Source organism: Phyllobates terribilis, unplaced genomic scaffold (genome assembly GCF_046119375.1).
Source record: "Phyllobates terribilis strain yellow unplaced genomic scaffold, ASM4611937v1 Scaffold_1__5_contigs__length_1240528914, whole genome shotgun sequence".
NCBI classification, from domain to species: Eukaryota; Metazoa; Chordata; class Amphibia; order Anura; family Dendrobatidae; genus Phyllobates; species Phyllobates terribilis.
In genome coordinates this window covers 496156101-496171844 of record NW_027362761.1, presented here as the reverse complement: position 1 = coordinate 496171844, position 15744 = coordinate 496156101, and positions in this window count along the sequence as shown.

Here is a 15744-nt window from a genome sequence, read left to right as displayed (position 1 = left end):
CAGAATTAGGGTGGTCGATATCTAGAATCAGTAAATTTATTGCCGGGCGTGCATTCGGTTTCAAATTGCAGGGAGTGTCTCATGTCACAAAATCCTTTTTAGTCAAGCAGGCATTAAAAGGTTTTAAAAAAGGTAGCAGGATTTTGGATAAGCGTAGGCCAGTTTCGTTTAGTATGTTGGAAATTTTAGGTGTTGTATTGGAAAGGATTTGTTGTTCTACTTTCACGTCGGCTCTATTTAAATTAGCCTTTTCCTTAGCTGGGTGATGAGAGTAGGTGAATTGGTGGCCCCCAGCAAGAATAGGGCAGGGGATTTATTAGCCGAAGACATGAGTTGCTGGGCTGGGGGCATCGATTTTTGGATCAGACGTGCAAAGACAGATCAGTTGGGTAGAGGTAAGCGCGTTGTGTTAGGTAGAGTGGACGGGGCTTTGATGTGTACGAGGAGGTGCTTGGAGACATATTGTCAGGTGTGGTCGGGGAGATCCGGCCCACTTTTATGTCACTGCAATGGTGCATTTCTGTCCCGATTTCAGTTTATAGCGGTCCTAAAAGGGGGGTGCAAGAGTTGGGCCTTAGTTCAGATGTGTACGGTTCACATTCTTTTAGGATTGGCGCTGCGTCAGAGGCTGATTGGCGTGGTTTGGGGGCTGAGGTGATAAAGCGGATTGGCAGGTGGAGTTCGGAACGTTATTTGACGTATGTGCGGCGTTGAATACCACAGGAATTTTATTATTTGTGAGTTGTTGAATATGCTTGTTATTATTCTTTTAGGTGGCGCTCCCTTGTTAGCCTGGATTTTCGGACATTCGTATTTGCATTAGGGGGCACTGCGTGCTGATGTAAGGCGTGACGGTAGGCAATTGGGTTTTCCGAGGGAACAAGTAGCAATCCGTTGGCTAGGTTTTAGAGAGATGGTATGGAGCCGGGCTATGTCCGAATTTCACAAAGCGGCTCGATTGGACAGAACACCCGATATTTTGGTTATGCATATGGCAGGGAACGATTTGGGGGCTAGGCCCGTTAGAGAGTTAATTCGGGATATTCATTTTGATTTTTTGAGGTTGTGGACATCTTTTCTGGTGTGGTCAGACATAGTGCCTAGGCAAAAATGGCGGGCGGCCAGATCAGTGAAAGGGGTTAATAGGGCGAGAGTGAAATTAAATAGGGCCATTTCGAGCTTTGTGTCGAGGAATGGTGGGATAAGCGTTAGGCACTTTGAGTTGGAATCTGGGGTTGGTAATTTCTGGTTAGAGGATGGTGTTCATCTCAACGCAATTGGTATTGATCTCTGGGCCCTGGCGATACAGGAGGGTATTGAAAGGGCACTGGTGGTTTTGGGGCATTCACGAGCCTAAGGTTTCAGGGCTGTTCGTGGTTGGCGGGGGGGTGGGGTTGGAGTTGGTACCGAATTGTCGGTGGAAGGAATTGGAAAAATTCCAGGTCGTTTTAAATTGAGTGGGGGTGATCTGGCAGTCGGTTCTGGGCTCTGGACGGGGTTTTACCCCGGAAGCTTTTAGTTGGTTAGTCTTTCACGGACTGTGGAAGTTTGGTGCCCTTGAGCTGGTGGTGCACGGCTGAGGGTAACATGGCGGTCAAGTTCTTATAGTTTATTCCAAAGCCAGATCTATTAGCTCCAAGAACCCTCCCTCCATATACAGTACAGCCCAAAAGTTTGGACTCACCTTCTCATTTAAAGATTTTTCTGTATTTTCACAGCTGATAGTCCTACTGAATAGACTGTTAGAATTTGTATTATGGCAAGAAAAAAGCAGCTAAGTAAAGAAAAACGAGTGGCCATCATTACTTTAAGAAATGAAGGTCAGTCAGTTCGAAAAATTGGGCAAACTTTGAAAGTGTCCCCAAGTGCAGATGCAAAAACCATTAAGCGCTACAAAGAAACTGGCTCACATGAGGACCGTCCCAAGAAAGGAAGACCAAGAGTCACCTCTGCTTCTGAGGATAAGTTTATCCGAGTCACCAGCCTCAAAAATCGCAGGTTAACAGCAGCTCAGATTAGAGACCAGATCAATGCCACACAGAGTTCTAGGAGCAGACACATCTCTACAACAACTGTTAAGATGAGACTTTGTGCAGCAGGCCTTCATGGTAAAATAGCTGCTAGGAAACCACTGCCAAGGACAGGCAACAAGCAGAAGAGACTTGTTTGGGCTAAAGAACACAAGGAATGGACATTAGACCAATGGAAATCTGTGCTTTGGTCTGATGAGTCCAAATTTGAGATCTTTGGTTCCAACCACCGTGTCTTTGTGCGACGCAGAAAAGGTGAATGGATGGACTCTACATGCCTGGTTCCCACCGTGAAGCATGGAGGAGGAGGTGTGATGGTGTGGGAGTTCTTTTGCTGGTGACACTGTTGGGGATTTATTCAAAATTGAAGGCGTACTGAACCAGCATGGTTACCACAGCATCTTGCAGCGGCATGCTATTCCATCCGATTTGCGTTTAGTTGGACCATAATTTATTTTTCTACAGGACAATGAAACCAAACACACCTCCAGGCTGTGTAAGGGCTATTTGACCAAGAGGGAGAGTGATGGGGTGCTACGCCAGATGACCTGGCCTCCACAGTCACCAGACCTGAACCCAATCGAGATGGTTTGGGGTGAGCTGGACCGCAGAGTGAAGGCAAAAGGGCCAACAAGTGCTAAGCATCTCTGGGAACTCCTTCAAGATTGTTGGCAGACCATTTCCCGTGACTACCTCTTGAAGCTCATCAAGAGAATGCCAAGAGTGTGCAAAGCAGTCATCAAAGCAAAAGGTGGCTACTTTGAAGAACCTAGAATATAAGACATATTTTCAGTTGTTTCACACTTTTTTGTTAAGTATATAATTCCACATGTGTCAATTCATAGTTTTGATGCCTTCAGTGCGAATGTACAATTTTCAAAGTCATGAAAATACAGAAAAATCTATAAATGAGAAGGTGTGTCCAAACTTTTGGTCTGTACTGTATATATATTTATTTTATTGATATTTTGATTGTTATTGTTGTGTGTTAATAAAATGGCCGCTGTGGCCAAAATTTATCCAACGAACAACAGGCTGTAGCGTTTTTATTTTGGGGTCGGGGGCCTCGGGTAAGACAGGAGAAGGTACAGTAAGCCATCAGGTAAGAAACCATATTGGCCGTACCAGGTCATGTCCTTTATAACTAAGTAGATCAGGACAACAAATCACTGCTAAATCGATCATGATAAGAACTGACCTCTGTCATTTGTACTTCCTACGAGGAGTAAAATCAAAACAGGAAGCAGAGAATGTCACTAGTAAAGCAAGAACCATGGAATACATCACCACAATCATGGAAATAAAACAAGTCAGACAAGTTAGCTTTTTAACTCTATTATAAGGAATGGAATAATACAGCCACTGGTTTAAGTGATATTAATGCTAGTTGAAGCCAAAAGTTTCTATGATTTCCAAAGAATACAGCAGGTGTAAAGGAAAAGTAAAGATACAATTTACTTTTCAGCTTAATTCTTCTCCTCAACTGATTATTCATTCGCAAAATTATTAATTCATGGGTAAAATATGTCTTTAGTGAAAACAGAGTCTCTTATTACTGAGAAAGGAGATTACAGTTGGTGCCCATAAAGTTCTATGCAGAACTGTAACTATCAGTTCAGAAGAACTTGCAGCAGGATGGCTGTCTGCCTCTAGCTCCTCACTTCCTCATAGAATTTTAAAAGAACAGAATGATGTAGGGGCAGAGATCCTGATTCCAGCGATGCTGGTCTGCTTACTGTAATTTTGAGACAATCACTGTTTCATCTGCTGCAGATCTTGCAGAGCTCAGAATGCTGAGCCATGAATAACGCTGCCCACACCACTGATTGGCAGCTTTCTGTGTACACTGTATATTGCCAGAAAGCTGGTAATCAGTGGTGGGGGCGGGGTTACACAAATCAATTGACTAGGAGGCACGAGACACCTGGTCCAGTAATGATAATCTCCTGGTAATAAACCACTGATTTTATGAAAACAGCAACATAGGTAACCAGGGGCATAACTATAATAGGTGAAGGGTTGCAGTCGTACTTAGGCCCTGGAGCCTAGGGGAGTCAAAAGGTCCATTTTGTCCAAATAAAAAGACTATTACTATTTAAGACCTGCTATAGTTGGAGGCCCTATTGGAGATTTTGCATTAAGCCCCACAAGCGTCAAGTTACACCACTGATGCTAAGTATAACAGTGTATAAAATTGAACAAACTCACCTAAATTTTATCATTGTCTTCTATAAAAAATTGTGGTGGTTGGTGCATGGCGACACATCCTTATTAAGGCTAAGAAAAAGTTAGAGACCCACTAAGAGGTTCACCGTGACATGGCAGTGGGCTTCCTACAGTCTGATCAGAATGTTAAACTAAGAACTTAGTTCTCAGTTTTGTAAATTTTTGCCTAGCGGCACTAGATCATTGTATGATTTTTGGATGTGCAGTCTAGGTCTTTTTCTACATTTGTAGCATGGGAGCATTATGATAATGTGGCACTATTGGGGCATTGTTATAAGGAGGCACAATAAGGGGAATTGATGGAAGAAGTGGTTATAGTGAGCATTATGGGAGCAGAAGAAGAAAAGACACAGTGAATGACTAATATCAGCGAGCATCGGTAAGCCTCTGGTGAGTGTCCGTACACTGCACACATATATATGGTCTGCAGAGCATTGGAGTAGAACTTATATCTACAATTACATGGTCTCTGTTTGATGGTAATATCAGTCTTAGTATAGTAGGAAAAAATCGGTCATGTGCATGGCCCCATAGAATAACATGGGGACCAGTGCTACCTGTCACAACGATGGATAGCGCTCGTCTGAATATTATGATCGTCTGTATGTGACCTGAGACAGACCAATGGTTTATAGTCCCAACAATCATGGGGTTCTCCTTGTACTGTGCGCAATTAAGTTGATCTAAAAGGGTTAACTGTTGGGATCGGATTTTCCTCTGATCCTACTGGTGATCACAATAGTTAGCCACACAATCATTTTGTCCTAATAGTACTGGAAGGCGCCAGAACTACATCAAGCCCATGCATATATGAATTCTAGAGTATCAGAGACAATGGAGGAAAATTGGGTTGGTTCGGTTAAAGGTTTTTTTTCCACATTTTTTGTGCCTTTCCTGACATGTCATTGCAGGGTAAAGATTAAAAAAAAAATAATAAAAAAAATAATTGTGAAGCTGCCAGTTGTGCATCAGTCGTCATTTTGCTACTAATTGACATGTGTTACCACAATGCTGTTTGCAGCACAACCAATTCTGGGAACGTTTCCTATACATGCTTCTTAAAAAGTTTTTTTTTAAAATAGATTTGTTTTGAAATACATTTTTCCTGCATTTTTAACCCTTGTTTCTATACTTTTCACATCTCTTTTATAGCTCATAAGTGAAGAGATAAATTACTGTATAAAATAACCCCGGCGCTTTTGACTCCAGAGGAAATGTTATCAGTGATATCATATAATACTATTTATGTCTCAATCTCCATTATGAAGACACCACAAAGGTGAAAACAATATTCTTCTATCTTTTATTAAGGAAATATATGGTCAGACAGTTTTTATAAAATTGTGCATGAAGAACTCTATCTTGCGGCATTAGAGGTTACTCTTCCTACCATAAACTACTGTAATTTAACATTGACTATTAGCCAAGTGCACAGATGTGAGTCTGGGGCCTGTAGAAGAATATTCTTTGTGTCAGACCTTATATAGATTTGTTAAAGGGGTTGTCCACTACTGCACAGCCCTTTCCTAACAGCTAAAGCGGCCATAATTTAAAAAAAACATATAATTTCTTTGAGACCAGGGCGGCTCCTCTGATGTCGGCATTGTGTCACCCAGAGGACATACACTCTTAGTGCATTTATGCTTCACAGAGGGCCCCCAAATAAAGTAATGGATCATAGTACAGAGTCCATAGAATTAGGTTTACACTTTAGCTGAAAATCTAATCCACTAAGTAGTTTTCTCCAGGTGTCATGGCGGGAACCCTTGCTAAACTAGAACAGTGATCAATGAGATAGCACAAGTATTATGCTGGCCACAAGGTGAAGGAAATTCTGGAGACAGTTCATGAACTGAAATAGACTTTTACTTTTCTCCATAGAGACACTCTGGCATATTGGTTACACTCTACTGAGGCACACAAGCAGAATGGTTCTACTTCATAGAGAGCACAGTGGTAAAATGGAGAAACACAAAAATTAAAGTTTTTAGTAGGAACAGTGAGCATATACAGTATGAGCTTTGTAGTGGTAACTTTCTCTTCAAGGCTAATTTTTCAGGTGGTTGTACTTCAGTTCACCAGAATTTTCCCTCTGTTATGGCTTTCTCTTTTTGATGCAGGGAGACTCCATTTCCCACTCACCTGGCCTCATGGCCATCATGCAGGGAGACTCACTCTATATCTACCCAGCCTCCTAGAGATCCACTTTCTTCAAAACCTACCTAGACCAGGTGCAAATAAATTTCTACTACTGAATTTGGGCTTACATCACTTTGCTGGACGTTCAGGCGCAGTCTCTGGCTCATGGAGGGAAGTTCCAACAAGCAATGGTGTTAAAGTCCCTTTTTACCTGTTCATACCCAACTACTTAGTGTGGAAAACTCCATGACGCCAGCCCGTACCTCAGTATCACATCACAACAAGCCCCTCCCTATTAGAGGACCTGGCGAGGTAACATCAGCAACATGGTCCAGGACTGATTCTCCTAGGCACCATGTCACTTAGCTAACAGGAAACTACCTATACCGCTACTTAAAGGGGGTAGAACCATTTTTGGCCAAAGAATCAAGCATCCATAACCTATTATGATTCATTCAGACGTCCATTTTTTTTTACAATTGAAAAAAAAAAACAGACCATTTTTCATCAATGTGCTGGATCCAATTTTCATCTATCTTTGGTCCATGAATCCAATTTTACCATCACTGTGGCATCTATTTATTTTACATGAACCTCTCCTAACTATTAAACAAGAAACAAAGGATTTCATTGGATGAAACACGGATGGCATCTTAGTGCTAGCCATTTTTTTCAAGTACCCATTGATTTGCATTGTCAATCTTGGTCTGTCACTTGGATCAAAAATGTACAACCATTTTCGTTGCGATTTTTTTGGTAAACTATCAGTCTGAGACTAAATATACTCACATGTAAGCTATAAAGGGTACGTAACCTATCCATGAAAAACAAGGATAGAACATGTACGAGGAAAATAGGGTAATAAAGCCCCCCATACACATAAGACTACTGTTGGTCGAACCCACCAATATGGACGGGTTCGGTTAACGGTTTAATGTGTATAGGGGCCCCATACAATCTGATGTTTGAGTTAAGGATTCGGCATCTCCTATTTTGGACTGCCGATCCTTTTGTTCTCCCGAAGATAAACCGCCGCCAGTCATGTCTGGTGGCAGCACTGTCATGGAGAACACAGGAGCGCTTGGCCGAATGAGTGCTCCAGTTTATGGAAGAGACAGCCGAGATGACTATCGTTCAGACGACAGCTGTCTAATGTGTATGGCAGGCTTTACATTTCATTTTCCTGCATTATGGACATCTGATAAGTAAATTCTGCACATTTGCAGTTTTTATTTCCCCGTTGTCTACTGATTTACTCTGTTTTTTTTCCTAAATAACTTCTAGTGCGAGAATTTTCATGAACACAAACACAGCTCACTTGCATCTATCCAGTCACTCTTTCCTACCCTCTAATGCAGGTCTGTGCACAGCAAAATAATAATTCAAAGGACGGCGCACAGAAGAAAAAAAATGAGTACCTGCAGTAACAGATGTGAAATTATATTAGATAAATATAATCATTAGTTTCAGTCTCACCCTGGTTAATTAGTTTGTGGAAACGTGCAACCATTATTCATTAGTTAATTCTTCACACACTGATTAGAGAGCCATGTCCAATCGAGGCCTAGTGAAAGTGGACTCTCCAAGCTTAGTGTGATGCGAGCAGAGTAACAACGATGGAAATAGGGAACAAACTGTTCATCTCAAGATGATTTTGTTTCAATAAATAGAGTAAATCAATAGCCAGTGGAGTGTGAACGACATTTTGCTGAGGTATAATGCCAGTTTGGGGATGATTTGCCATGGTTTGTGGGGAAACAAGGGTGATGAATAGGAAAGTAATAAAAGAAAATCAGGCTAGTAACTCTCTTGTTATTACACCGCCATGTTTGCCTGTAACAGACGGCTTCATACGGCGACAGGATATCAAATCAAATGAAGGGTAACTACAATGCCCCCCTATTTATTTACTACATTTCAGCACTGTTGTTGTAGCTGATTATGCCAATCACACATCAAGTCTTGTGGTAAATCAGTTCTGTTTCACGCTGACCCCACCTCACCAAGGATTTCAAAGCATGGCTTAAATATCCTGCAATACAAGCCCAGCCATCCATGTTTTTTCCATTGCATACACCAGAGTTTAGCTACAATGATCACGAACTACACTTCCCAAGGGTTAACTTAAAAGCAGGACTGGCGATAGGGTAGTGCATTCATTTTAATGCCATATAAACTCCCAAGTCAACCATGGACGATATGAAATATTCGGATTTTCAACTGCTAATTACAAAAACTTGGACAGAAGGAAATAATATCTGGATTAATGTGTATTAAAGGATGTACAAAAAGGGCAGATATATTGCTGATTTTCCGTATGGGAATTTCTGTCTGGAAAATCAGAGGCGTATTACAGTACCAGCAGATTGGATGAGACTTTACTAAATCCACCGATGATGTGTATGTAAGTTTTAAAAGCGTAAAAAGTTTTATTTTTTTCTATAAATATATAGCACAAGCAACGATAAAAAACTTTATAATATACCTTTTAACAAAAAATGCCTCTTTTTTTACTGAGACGACTTTTCTAACTCCACTTCTTGCACTGACCACTCAACTCTCAATTTACTGGTAAAATGCATCTTCAGAGAGGCATAGATGATCACTGAGAGATCAGTTTACAGCTGATGTCCATGGATAGGGAAACTGAATGAAGAGAACTAGCTGTAGAGAGAAATAGATATACATAGACACACAGAGACACTACTGCAGCTTTAATAAGTGTTCTATCTCAACCCAGTGCTGAATTCACAGCAAGACTGCTCAGTATTATTGCATAATGTCCTCTATGCTGCTGGATCTATTTGCGTGTCCAAAAAATAGGGAATCAGGATCTCCTTCTCACTGCGTGTGCTAAAAATGAGAAACATTACAATACCTAATCTCTGCCTGATTTATACACTATGGGGACACAGCATTTTTTATTTTTTAGCCTTAAAATTCCTTATTATGTTTCCAATCTTTTTAGTGGGATGATCATCAGCCTACAGGATCTAGTAATAGTGATCACAAGAGAGATTATCTTTGTGCTTATGGACACCATTACATTGCAGGCCCTAGTAAGCACTAGAGGAGTAGAGGATGCTGGGTGTAGAAGAAAAAATTGGCTTCCACAGAGAACCGGACTGGACGCCAGACTGGACGCCAGACCAATGCACCATGAATCAAACTGCTTATATCTAACCTCTGGCTGTGCCATAGGTAGAAGGTACTGTCAATAATGTGAATTTCTCTGAAGTATGACTAGTTTTGAGGTACAGAAGACCTATTAATAACAGTAATCATCAATTTTCTAGCTGCTCTGACTAATATGGGAGATAATTACAAGAAATAGCAAATATTTTTTTTTGGCAAACAACTTCCAACCTATAGATGGCAATTTTAGCCTAAGATATCAGTTTTTTAATTGTTTATAAAAACCAGACTGATTTTCACCAGGATGCTAGATTCAAGGTTTTTTAAGCTTTTACTAGTAACCAGTTGGTGAAAACTTGAGCGCACACGGATGCAGTATGGATGGCATCCACACATTGCCTGGTTTCACTTGAATGGGTCAGATCTGCGACGTACATATCATTGGTGCAACATGTGCAGCTGCACAAGGGCCCAAGAGTAAAGGGCCCACATTCAGCTCTAATGCAGGAGGAATTCTGCATTCTGATGAATTATTGGACTTCAAAGGGCCCATATACTGTTATTGCACAGGGAACATCTTCCATCTGTGTCAGCCAGTGAGTCAGATTGGTTTGCAAATCAGAAAAGGCTTGGGCGTGTTCCTTCGGTCAGCAAAATAAAAGGACGTTTAAAAAGGACCGTACACTATATTGTGTCCATGTGCTATACAATAAAAAAAAGAATACTTCACGTATGTGAAATATGGACATAAATATGGGTCCTAATAGTGAGTGCAAGTCTAAAAAGAGACGGTCATTCTCCTAGGTTCAAACCCTTGAGCCTATGTTTTGTGATCAGCTTCTCTGTGTGCTGAACCACAGAAGACACACCTTTTTCCAGGTGTTTAGCTTCTGCTATTTTGGCTGCAGTCTGTTTAGCATAAGACTGCGGCTTTATATTCTATCCCCCCTGCTGGCATTTCCTGCTGGTGATATTCTCATTTGCATGTTCAGCCATTCTGCTGTAGTTTAAAACCAGTCAGTGTATTTCCAGCTAGGGTTTATTTCTTTGCTGTTTCTGTTCTTTGTTTTGCACCTAGCTTCTGTTTCTTTTTAGGAAGTAGGCGGCATACTCTCTAACAGTACGTACTTCATCCTTTATTTTGTATTTCGTGGCTTGTTTTACTCACTCTGGGATCTCTTTCTATTTCAGCACACTTTCCCTTCTGTTGGTAATTTGCACTCTGCTCTGCCCTCCGGTTTCTTAGGAGGAATGTGATGCGCTTGATGGCCTTTTAGGCAGCATAGGTCTGAGTTGCCATCTTCTAGTCTGCGGTTAGGGTGATCTCTGCTCATGCAGGAACCACTAGGGACTGCGGGGTCAGGATTAGTCTGTACAGGAACCGTCAGGGTCAGTTGCGGTATTTAGATTTACCTATTATCCCGAATGAGTAGCTACACTGGCATAACAGAGACATTATTTTATTAATGAAGATTCATAAGTAGATAAATAATATTTTTATTCCAAACACTATAATATATTTCAAATATACATGAAAAAATTGTAATATAGCACCTAAATATCAGGACCATATAAAATGGCCAACATTGGATCCTGCAATGGATTATCCAGCCTTTTAACATTTTATAGAATATCCTTAGGACAAGCCCTCTCGTGGCTGCCTGTTCAACTCATTGATCGCCCTCACTGTCAAAACGTTTTTTCTAATATCTAATCTGTATCTTCTCCCTTTTAGTTTCATCCCATTGCTTCTTGTGTTTCCATGTGCAAATGAGAATAAGGATGATCCCTCCAAACAGTGACATCCCTTCAGATATTTGGAGACAGCTATTAAGCCTTCTCTTAGCCTTCTTTTTTGCAAGCTAAACATTGAAGAGGTTTCCATGGTAGAGTGGGCGCTGCAGGCTTTTCAGCCATATTATCTTTAGTGGTGATCAAGATATCACAGCTTTACAACTAAACAGAAGGGGATTCCAATAGTCGGACTGCCATTAATCTAATATTGATAGCTTATCTTATGGGCTCGTGCACATGACCGCAATTTTGGTCCAAGTGATCATCAGATCGCACTCGGACCAATATTATTCTATGGGGCCGTGCACATGTTCAATTTCTTCCTCCAAAGTGGTCTGAGAAAAAATTTGCATTATTCCTATGTTGGATCCAATTATTGGATCGCGCTTGATCATGCAAGTCAATGAGTCTGTGGAAAAAATTTGACTGCACTGTGATGACATACAAGTGCAGTCCGATTTTCACGGACTGACAGAATTGAGAAGATGGTCAATTTTTTTTCCATCTTCTCGAGAAAATCAGATCACACTATGATAAAACTCTGATCAAAGTTTGATCAGAGTGTTATTAGCATAGTCATCCCGGTTCTCTTGGATGAGAGAAAAAATGGTGGTGTGACCCTAGCCTAAAGATAAGCCATTAATTTGTATAGGCTAAGTAACTCCTTCAAAGCCTCTTGGAGCCTTCTTATGCAGCTTCTGTGTTGCATTCTATTATATTCTACAAGTAATACATGAGGAGAACATCTCATCCATGTGTCTGAACCCTGATTGGAATATGCCATGATTTTTTTTCATAAGTCAAAAAGAAAAAGCCTTACTAAGCCTTCAGATGAAATTACAGGCACAGGGAGGTAGAGCATAGGCCTGTAATGTCTAAGCGGTTTGCATTATGGATCCATGAGATGCTTATTCATAATTCAGCTGTGTTTATGAGTTCTATAAAAGAATAAAAATCTTCTCGATTGTGTTTTCCATCAAAGAAAGGAAAAGAAATCAGTTTTGAGTCTTCAAGACTCACATGTCAACCTTTACATTTAGATTAAAATAACTCTAGTTTTTCCACATAATTCAGAATGCATTAAACTAATTAAGAGCTAATTAAGAGCAGGTTTTGCTCGGCAGATCAGATTCTGCAGGGTTTAGTGCTGTTGCCATAGAAAGCAGGAGGTTGTATGATTTCGTTTCCAGTGAAAGAGCAGCTGTGCCTTGGCCATAGCCTCTCAAAATAACACATGGAGTAACCCTGCGCTCCAAAGAGAGAAAGGCTGTCAGTGTCGCAGAGACCATGTAATACTGTTGGAGAATGTCATTTTCTCAAGCTATTCATGCATGTTTTTTTAAGTAATTGAATGCTGGGATTTAAAGTCTTCATGACACCTAGTAAATGAATTTAACTATTTGGGTCTGTTGTTTTTCTTTCCTTTAAACTGGGCTACTTTATTACACCAAGGCTTTTTCATACCTTGCCATTTTATTCCTAGATTTTTCCATGTTAATAGTGGAAAATACAATGTTATTATCAGTTAACTCCATGATTAAATCTAGCTTCCTTGGCCGGTAGGTTAACGTAATATTAACTCACAACCAACGTACACTAGCCATAAGTTTATGGCTATTTTGTGGCTTTCTCAGCAATCCTACCAACTTTTGTGAGCAGCAAAAATGGTGTAGCAAACATGGTGCAAAGTGCTGGACATCAATTTACAGGACATGTTCAGGGGAGGGTTAGACTGTTGGGCAAGGTGGCATATCCCTCAGGCTGGTGCCCTACTAGCTATTTAGTGACAGAGTGGGTGATTAAAATATAAGATGTTTCAAATGTCTTGAAATGTGAATTGACCAGCTTCACCAGATTTTTTCCAAAAATTCAAATCGAGGAGAATCAATTTCTGGTGAATCTCAACAAATGTAAAGCCTTCAATTGCCCCGAAAATAAAACCCCTATCTCTATTGCTAAGCTGTGACGTCCCCTCACTATCCAGATTCACAACAAAATGGCTGCTGCATTCCCCGACTAAGCTTTTATGCAGCCTATAATAGTCTCTTCTGATTGACTGTGCTATATTGTGGTCATATGATCCATTTTTTGCTGAGGCAATCTTCTGCATTGTGTAATATGGCTGTGGGCATTTTTGGCAATTCTGCGCAAAGTAAATTGCAAATTGTTCAAATTTCCCAGAATTTGACACCAATTCAATTTGTATTGAATTGATTCACTCATCTCTACTTTAGATTATTAATGATCTTTTGTTCTAGAAGATGTGGAGATACGAGGGTCAGTGGGTGCTGGGTGCTGGCTGCTGGCCTAGCTGTCTATAGAAAGACCACATGTGTTAATTCATAGTTTTGATGCCTTCAGTGTAAATGTACAATTTTCATAGTCATGAAAATATAGAAAAATCTTTAAATGAGAAGGTGTGTCCAAACTTTTGGTCCGTACTGTACGTATACTAATGTCTAATAGATTTGTATTTCTGTTTGTAGTATCCTGCCGATGGATGATGCCCCGTTGTGCCCCACTTACAGCTATATACCGCTACTGTGCTTCTTAATGACTTTCTTACTATTCCTCAAAGTAATGTGATGGTTCTCCTCTCCCTCCATAGTGTCCTGGTGGTTAGGAGGTGAGGCTTCACATGAGAACGGCTTACCTAAGATAATTCATAGTAGTCTTGACTAGACAGAGATTGTTTTCCGATTGGACATAAACAACTTCAGTTCCCGTTTAACCAATTGACACTGTAGTTCTCCGTCCGGTAAATGGACATGCCCTACAGTCATGTGATCTTTCTTAGAAGTAAAGTGGAACTTCAACTTTCATTTTCTTCTTTGTTATGTTCAATTTAACATTGCCGAATCCACCTAACTCCATTTATCAAAGTTTCGATGTCTTCAGACTTTCTACAACTTTACTCTAGTTGTATCTTAACCTTTATTTGCGAAATTACCCATGAAATGTGACTATTTTCTATTCTCTTCTGCGCGATCGGACATAGATCTCCTTAACATTTCAATAAGGACACAAAAAACCCAGCAAGGCATTACGATATGAATGTGTGGAATATTATGTTTTAAGACCTAGATCTATAACCATGCCTGTGAAAGAGAGGATAATTAGTGTTCATACGCTCAGTCATATCAGACTGGAGGTAATGAAGTGTGAGGGAAGGTTCATTAGTTTCTCTCAAGTACTTATACTCTGTCCACAGTATTTATACCAGCAGAGAAAAAAATGCAATCTCTTTAAAATCAAGCTAGGCTACTCACACACGAACTGAAGATAAGAAATAAAACTGCATAATTACCTCAGCTTTCTTGGCGACATTACATTTTTTTTCAATACAATTACAAGCATAGCTTGATAGTTGAACCAGTCAGCTTCTGATATTGTGTCAGTTCATACAAATATGGGAGGAAAATGACATTTCTCAGTGTGATGCAGGATAGTGAGCCTTGCCAAGCTCTGTTGGACAATCCAATGGCTAAATGGATTGGCTATATTTCCATCTTTCACCTTTGGACATTGCCGCCCACCTGACAGCTGTTCAGCAAAGACCTTCCAGCCAACAATACCGGTGGAAAGAATACAACAAGGTCACACGCAAGCTAAACTTTTAGCACAGTACAGATGCCATCTGTTATACACTTACATACTGCAAATGTGAGACCAATATAATTTTTCATGATTTTAGATCATTTTTTTTGTAGAATCCGGTAGTAGAAAAAAATTGGTTAAATGCAACAAGTTAAAAAATGTCAAATGAAAGTCTTTAGCAAAATATGAGACAGTTTATAAATGTAGGGATTAGGTTCCCTAAATTAGTCTTCTCTCTAGGCTTTTCTATATGACTTGGAAAACAGCTGTAGAAAATGAGATTAAAATACCATAAAACTATAGGACATGTGTTTTTAAGATTAAAAAAAAAATGTTTGAGTATATCTCATAGGAACAGGAGACGTATCCAACCGCTACACCAATTCCTTTACCCTGTGCCAGCCATTGCACTGGTTTCCTATCCGCTAAACAGTCCAATATAAACGTTTCACTCTCACGCACAAAACTCTCCACAGTTCTGCATAACCCTACAATTCCTCCCTCGTTTCTGTATATCACCTTACCCGTGCCCTCCGTTTTGCTAATGACGTAAAACTAATATCCTCAATAACCCAAACCTCCCACTTCCATCTCCAAGACTTCTCACGTGCTGCACCAATTTTCTGGAATGCACTACCCTAGACAATTAGATTAATTCCCTATACCCACAGTTTTAAGCGTGCCCTAAAAATGTATTTCTTTAGACTGGCCTATCGCCTCAGCTCATATATCTAACTATTCATGAATTGTCCTTCCAAAATTTTTCATACAATTCTGATCCCTCTCAGCATCTGTTTACACACCCTCCATGCACTTAATAGCA